Raw genomic sequence first — 8,984 nt, forward strand, 5'->3', positions numbered from 1 at the left:
TATTTTAAATGACGCAATATTATTTTTTGTATTATTTACCTTAAAAATAATATGGATAGTATTCAAATTATATGAAATATATAATTACAATTTTACCATAGCAGGTAGATTTGCGGAAGCAGGAATCATACCTTTTTTTTAAATGGCAGAAACGGCCGTTGGCGGAAACGATCATTTCAAATTTTGGCGGAAACGGATAATTCCCGTTCGTGCATAAGCCTGGTTTACTCGGAGTGGATTTAATTCACGAAGCAAGATTCAATATGATTCGACCCGTGTAAACGTGTTTTTTGCGAATAGTGACATTTGGACGTCAAAAATAAAAATAGTATTATACTTAATCTACAACGTGTAGTTTAGTTAAAATACTGAATTAAATTAAATTTAAAATAAATATAAAAGGAAAAAAAATATTAATATTTTGAAAAATCCCATATTAAACAATGTGATTACGATTCTACCTTTTTAACTTTGGACTATTCTTAAAGTTGTTTAATTCACTTTGATCCAAATAGCCATGTCTAAATGTTCTATATCATATATTTTGATTCGCACTTCATCTACATACTTAACATAAGATGACAGCTCGTACAGTTTCACTTTGATTCGCACATCATATACGATTCATGTGAAAGCGCAATATTTGGGGGAATCGGCAACAAGCATCAGATTCACGTCGGGAGAATCCAATTTTATACAAAATATATTTTAAATACGATTTATTTTTAAAACAATAATTATAAAATAAATATTATGTAAAGTACCTATTATACAAACCACAGAGTGTTTAATAACTTGTATTATATACAGGACGCAGATTTTTCTATCAAAATGAAAAACTGCAAACCCTAAAAATGACTTTTATCAAGATCTATTTAAAAGCCCTTTAGTTTATAAAAAAACAATTAATGTCTCAACGATATCGGAAAACCAATTATATTAGGTTGAATTTAAATCAAATTGTAAAGCTTCCATTTGAATTTACACAGCTCTTGAAGACCAAAACACTTTGTAAATCGGGCATAAAAATCAAAAACAAGAAACTTAAATTAAGTCTTTCTTACGAAAACTGTCTATAACTTCTGAATCTGAAACAAATAGAATAAATCGAAGACGAAATATATAACAGGATATTTTTATTTTATTTTCATTATAGCACTTTGTGTAACACTTTAAAAAAATATATATAAAACTAAAATAAAACGAGTAAATCATAATCTAATACTACAAAAACTTTATGATAACATGTAATACATTTAACATTTTAAATTACTTAAAAAAAAACTTTTTACTATACATATAAATAATGATGTATACTTTTTTACTTAATGATGTATCTTCACTATAGAATATTTAAAGTTGATTTTTATTCTATTTTTTTTTTTTTTTTTTTTGACTTTGTTGGTCACATTACAGCAATGCCAGGTTATTTAATAATATATTTATAAATTAATACGCAGATTAAAAAATATTGACTAAATATATGGAAGTTTAAAAAAATAATTCAGCAAAATTTATAAAATTTAAAGAATTATATTTATTACAATTAAATAAAAAAAAAACCTAAATATTTTGTATGATTAAACATCACAATATAACTAGATATTGAAATTATATATTCTGTCCTTAATTTACAGTTTATAAACACCAAAAATTACTTGGTATTATGTTCATTAATTGAAAATGATGTACAATTTTGATAGTTATATGTAGCAGATACACATATACAATACATAATGTACGTGTATCTATGTACAATAGATGTATAATATATATACTAGTATATTAGTATACATATTTGTGTGTGTGTGATACGACGTATAATAACCTATCAATCATAATTTAAAATGTTGTTGTCCACTATTTTAGAACTAAATCAACATAATAATCATAATGGCTTCTTCGATTCCTTGAGGATATATAGACTCGACCATGTTCAATTTTTTCTCCATACAACCATTCGTCCAGATAAAATTTTTCATGTAAACATCTAAAGCCCAGAAAGATCAATATCCCCCAATTTCATATGATGTGGTTTTTTTGCGGTTTCCAAAAATAAGGATTGTATTCGAGAAGAATTTCAATTAGAATAAACTACATAGCTTTATATATTGCGGGTTTATTCAGATCTAATCGAAATAAAAGCATCTCTAGATGGTTCTACTTTTTAGGGTGTTTTTCGGACCGTACTTTTTTTTACTCTGAAACAAACAACTAAAACTAACGAACCGCTTTTAAAGTATAACGCAAACGACGTAAGTACAACTCAATACATTGAAAAATTAAAATAGTTTCAAATTCCTATTTTTATAATGAAAAAATAATAACAGAATAATTATGTATTAGTTCAATATCGTTTACATCATTATATTAATCATAATTACAATAATATTTAAACGACCCTTAAAAATATTTTACCAAAAATGATTCGTTCAAGTTAAACATATTTAATTCATAAATTACTCAGTTAAATTTCATAATTGTAAGTATTAGGTATTAATCTGTATTTAAAAATACTAGATAAACATAAATAAAAATAATTTCAATTTTTTTTTTTATTATTAAAAACAAACAAGAATATATACAATCCATTTTAGTTTATATAAGTAGTATAGTTAATTGATTACAGGGTTGGACAGCTTGATTGAAGGGGTATCCAAATAACACTACTTCACAATTCTAGACTATTTGTTTTATTTTTATTTAATTATTTATTTAAATAATTAATTTGGTATTTTTGTTTTATTTTTTATTTATTTTTTTTTTTTATTGAGGTATCTGTGCCAGTAATTCTTAAGGCGGTGTGATCATCTTAAGGATATTTATTATTTGTGTGTACATGCATTTAAGAGAGAGTATTTTCTAATGATTTTCAATCCACAAAATTAAAAAAAATTATTGTGATTTATAAAATATCTAAATAACTATTTTTAAATTTTAAATGTAGAAAATCCATTTAAAAATTTTATAATTTAAAATTTATTCAGTAATTAAAATACGTTGAATCCCAAAGGTAATCAGTGTTTAGATATCGATTAAATACAAATCGCACTTAAAAACAATAAGTTTCTAAAGAAATAAAAATTATTTTTGTAACTTTTAAATTCCAACAAAAATAATTCAGACATATCGATAGAAACATTTGTGTATCCAGTAAATTAATAAATATCATTGATATGCATATTTAGTAAATTACTGATTTAAATAATATAATTTCTGATATTATTAATACTTTATATTAATTGTTCACATTAATTTTACTACTTTATGCTCAGACATAATTATTTTAAACGTAATTCAAAGTGTTATTTTGTTTCTGTACACCAGTAAACCATTAGAATATTACATTTCAACCCTTTAGGGATAACACACATTAATTTAATTTAATTAATTATTTTGCAAAGTAGTGTTCAAAACCCAAAGAACAAGGTCAATACATAGCAAAAGCTGAGGAGACTCACATATCATCTTCATAGAAATCTTCTTATAATTAAAATGTAAAATTATTGTTTTAATTATTTAACCAGAAAACACGTAAGGCTATTGTGACTTGTTATCTAGAAAGAATTTATACATATATATATATATATATATGTATTAATTGTTATTTTACTAAATACTAAAATTAATTATTTCATTTATAAATAGAACTTATCCTGAAAAAAAATCCAGTATCACCTCCCTTATAAAATCAGCTATAAAATCTCAACCACTAATATAGAAAATCATTTCTTTTAATATTTTTTTTTATATACATATATATAATATTTCATTAATATTTACAGTAGATAAGTCATAGATTCATCATATTCGAATCATTATTGAGAGAATGTATTTTTATATGTAAATTTAATATAGACAGACGATATGTATTCCCTATGATAAAAAAAAATGATTTTTACAAGTTATAACATGTTGTATACATCTCTCTTATCCATGTACTGATACAACAGATATACCGTAAAATGGGGTTACTTTGATATTGCGGGGCTACTTTGATAATTGAGGTTTTGTTATGAAAACATTGATTATAATAGTTAATAATCTGTACAAATTGTCGTTTTTAATATTTAGTCGTTTAGTATAACTAGTCTAGAACCCAAATATGTTGTTGATAATACGTTTTTATCAATGATTGTTTGATTTTCAGTGTTTATTCATCTTATGATTAACTAGTACTTTTTTTTTTTCATAATTTAAGATCTGCGCAAAGTAAGTACACTTTTATACACCATTTTTTAAACCATCTAAATAACATGCTAATGTAACGGAGACCGAAACACAATGTTCAAAGTTCAATTCCATGTTGAATTTAATGAAATACATATAAAAATTTAACATGGGGCTACTTTGATATATCATATAGGGCAACTTTGATAACTATTTTATACATACATTTAACAATGAGTTTTTGGTTTGGTAGTTGGTTTTAGTTATACTTGTTATAAAAATAGTTGGACACCACTGCATACATATTTAATTCATTACTTTTACATTTAGTAGATAGTTCATTATATATATTTATATATTTTAGTGGCTCGCAAATATAGAAAGAAGATTGGTGGTCGGTCTTATAAAAATTACTCAGATGACATTTTAGAGGAAGCACTAAATAAAATTGCCAATGGTGAGATTTCAATATTAGCTGCCAGCAAGGCATATAAAATTTCCTATGGAACATTGCACAATAAATTCAATGGCAAACATGTTAAGAAGTGTGGTCATCCAACGATTTTATTTATATTTATTATATATATATTATATTTTATTGTTATTGTTATTATTTTGTTTTTATTACCTACCTGGCTACCTAATAAAATTTTAATGGAATTGAAAGAAATGTGTTCATTTGAATTAATAGGTATATTTGTTTAGAAAAAAAAACATGTATCAATGTAACCCCACTTCACTTATATTAAAATATTTCATAAAATAATTATCAAAAAAATTTTTTTCGGACAACATTGATAGTTTGGCTAGCTAACCATTTGATTTAATGAATAAAAACTGGGGGTATCAAAGTAACCCCATATGTGGTCAAACTTTGATAGCTACATTGAATATAAAAAATATATGTGTTAAGATAATAAAAAAATTTTTTTTTTTATGTATTATTGTAGAGAAATATATATTTGAAGTAAACCAATTTAATGAATACATTTTTCTTTACCATAGCATTAGTTCAATAAAAATAGAACTAAAAAAACTAACAAAAATTATCAAAGTAACCCCATTTTACGGTACATTATACAATTATAACATGTAAACACCACTTATTAAATTATTTAAATCATAAATATTTATTCTGTATATTAAATTTACATTTATAGTTTATTGTTTAACAATATTATGTTTTCACTACAGACTTTTTGGATCTTAATATTGATATTGGAAATTAATATTGAGTTAAATATCAATGTTTCTCGCATTATTATTTGATATTTATTTTTACTTTTAAATAATTATTTTTTTATTCCTAATTTATAAATATGTATTGCTAAACTGCATTGTTTTATTTCTGATTAATTGGTTAAAATGTTTATCAAATAACTATTTTAATTTTATATCTAATTGGTAATATTTGGCACTGATCAAAGTAGACGTATTTTCGTTAATAAAAAATACATAAATGTTTGAATAACAACAAAATTATTTTATACAAAAATAACCACGAGAAATTAATTGTTCTATAAACTAGTGTAATATTACAAACTCAAGTAACCTGTTTATTCTACACTACAACAATTACCGGAAAGAAAACTGGACTCTTTATAAATAAAAAAATAAAAAATATAAAAATCGAACTACAACTAAGGTAGTTATTGTAGAGATTTGTGCTCGTAGGAATACATGTATTATTTATAATATATTCCTACTATACCTTAAATGTATTCTTTTGAAACTCTTTCTTTATTGTTATAGATCTAAAATAATTAATCATTAATTAGTTTCATCGAGTTTAGCCAACTGTCTTTAAAGTTTAAACTACGGTGTTTTAAAAGTTTAAAATATAATACCAATACAAACGGCAAAATGGACATATGGACGTGTTTATCACTCCTTTTTTACAATAATGTGATAGACTTTTTAGAAAATAATTGATTTCAATGCTCAAGAGGGAGTGCAGGATAGTGTATACTTTGTATTGGTTTAATAAAATATAAATCCAATTGGGTTTACCAACAAATTACGGGTAATACCTCACCCAACCGTTTAATTTAATTATTTATAACCCTGTTATACTATAATACTTATTTGATGCAACTCTCGTTTAATATAATTCAACGCACATGCCATAAAATGTATATCAAGACTTAAATATAAGATTGTATAATTACATGCATCTTTCTCTTCGTTTACGCATTGGTTTATTCATGGAAACAGCGGACTCGAGCTAAACGGTAACAATTTTGGAGATTCTAATAATATAAAAAAAAATAAACATACAATTGAAAAGAATTGATAAAAATTATACTTTTATAGATATTTTTCAATACATAAACTAGTCAAAACGAGCAATAATCATTGTAATACTATAAGTACTCATAAAATAAAATATAATACTATTAATTATTCAAAATATATATAGTTAAATAAACAAAAAAAAAGAAATATACTAAACATAATAGTGTAAAAGTAATTTTTTTCTCAGAACACACAAATGCCAGCAGTCACTGATTCACACCGTTGGTAAAAATAATTTTGATATATGGAAAAGTCCGTATACAGATAAATATTTAAACACTATTTAATGCACACAGTGTTGCATAAAACTATATATATATATATATATATATATTATTATATAAAAAACGTACAGTTATAATAATAAAAAATAAAATATTTAGTAATAATTGTTATTTTTTTATGAATTATGTAGCATTCTATTCGTCCATTTTGTAGTAAAAGCTCATCTAATAATAACCATACATAGCATAAATGACGTTATAACAGTAATGCTTATCTACCCATTAATAATATATTCGTATAAAGTTAATAACATTTTATAATACCGTATTTCAACGATTCCTTTGATCTTCGAAGTCTGTAAACATGTCTATAATAACAAATATATACATCCATAAACTTATTACTGGTGAACGAACTAACTGGTTCCATACCAGTTACATTGTTAAAAAAATAAATAAATAAACGACATAAAAAATGGAATCGATCGTTTTAATTTACCATAAACTGTCATACCTGATGCGAGATTAAAAATACATATATATTAATAGGTACTAAGTAGTAGTAATATAAACATAATATTATACATATAATACACTATGGAGTTTATAATAACATGCGAAATGTGGCCCCCCGTACGACCATACATATTATATTATATACTTCGGGAGAAAGGATGCTTTATTACGACATTGATCATTTATTCTTACAAATAATATAAAACACACAAAGGTATTTAATGAATATTATAGATCGTATCTTACATGTTGCTTATCTCGGACGTAAAGGCAATTAAAACGAGCAATTAATGACGAAACCGGTACTACGAACTATTTTAAAAAACACGAAAGACCTGTTATATAATTTTTTTATTCGACTCGCTCAATATTATAATAGCTGCAGGTTCAATTTACCCTAAATTTCAATTAGACGAATAATTTCAATAACAAATTTAATAACGTTTCTCATAATTAAAATTCGTTTATGATACTAAAACTTTTTGGAGCACCCATTCAATAAACTTTGATAACATTTTAATTAATGCATGTACAAAGTAGGAGATACGAAGAAATATAGAAGATATATGAGTTAATACTAGTACATTTAATAACGAAACGTTTTTGGAAACCTAATATATTTTTCAATGGTATAAAGACGATTATGAAAAATTAGATAAATAACTGAAGTAAAAACGTTTATTTTAAACTTTTAAAAAAAGTAAATCATACTGAAAAGCAGAAAAAAATTATTCAACTATTTAATTGTAAAATTTTACAATAAAGTTTATTCTCTATGTTCGCGCTGTAGGTATCTTTGAATTTCGCGCCAATATTTTTTTGTAAATTTTTTTCATGTCATCATTTTCGTGCGATGCGTAGCGGTGTGTTGCGTTTCCGCAGTCCTCGTCGGCGACGGTAATAAACCTCCGTATGCGACCGGCTGGGTACGTACTCGCGTTGTTTTCATCGCATGAAAACATTGTCGTTATTCCACGTTTTCAAAAATTTGTCGGTTATGTTAGTTATATTATGTTAGTCGGTCATGTAAATTTCAAGTCATGCTTTCAGTGCTACAAAGTTCATTAATTTTTTTCAGTTTTGTGTGGTGCCACTGAGGCATTTTATCTTCATTGTGGTGTCCGGCGGCCAGAGCCTTCGTGGTAAATGTCGTCGGCACCAACTCTCTCTCGTTTGTGTCTTCGTGGTGTGCACATCTCATTTTCGTTTGTCAAGTCTTCGTACGTCCGCAGCCATTTTCATTCAAACCACGTTGTCCATAATAGTGTCATTTTCGTTTGTAAATCGACCGTCGGTAAAGTATCGTTCGAGGCAATCTGATATTGTCTAGCGAGTAATTCATTGTTTTTTCAGTTTACCAGCGGTCGCTTTGTGATTAACATGGTTTTTTTCATTCATTGTTTCATTGTCCAGGGCTGTGGACCATTGCAGTTTTTTTCGTTGGTGACTGTGCTTGGGTGGTGCAACGTACTAATTCTGTGATTTATTTTTATTTATACACTGCGGTATACCGTCATAGGTAATTGTCTAATCACATGGTTGGTGCGGTGGCGTTGATGAAATCAGCCATTCAACATAGTCACATGTGAGTATTGGTCGACCATATTTGTTTTTTATCATTGTGTAAAGGCCGACGAGACGGCATATTAGCATATTATTACATTTTCCATTTTTTTTTTATACAGCTGTTAAGGCACCCTTATTTATTTTTATAAGAGCCGACAACAGCGACACTCTATTTATATATCTAATTCAATCTACGAAATGTATAATATGCTA

At 25.8% G+C, this 8,984-nt stretch overlaps 1 long non-coding RNA gene across 1 annotated transcript; it reads left to right on the forward strand.

The window, feature by feature from the left end:
* The first annotated feature begins 4,138 nt into the window (after nucleotides 1-4,138).
* On the forward strand, nucleotides 4,139-4,780 carry LOC112685118. Its single transcript, XR_003148758.1, has 2 exons — nucleotides 4,139-4,212; nucleotides 4,535-4,780. It is a non-coding gene; the product is annotated as an uncharacterized LOC112685118 (long non-coding RNA).
* Nucleotides 4,781-8,984: the final 4,204 nt, after the last annotated feature.

The sequence above is a fragment of the Sipha flava genome, unplaced genomic scaffold, assembly GCF_003268045.1.
Source record: "Sipha flava isolate LNK unplaced genomic scaffold, YSA_version1 266_pilon_pilon, whole genome shotgun sequence".
Classification (NCBI taxonomy): Eukaryota; Metazoa; Arthropoda; class Insecta; order Hemiptera; family Aphididae; genus Sipha; species Sipha flava.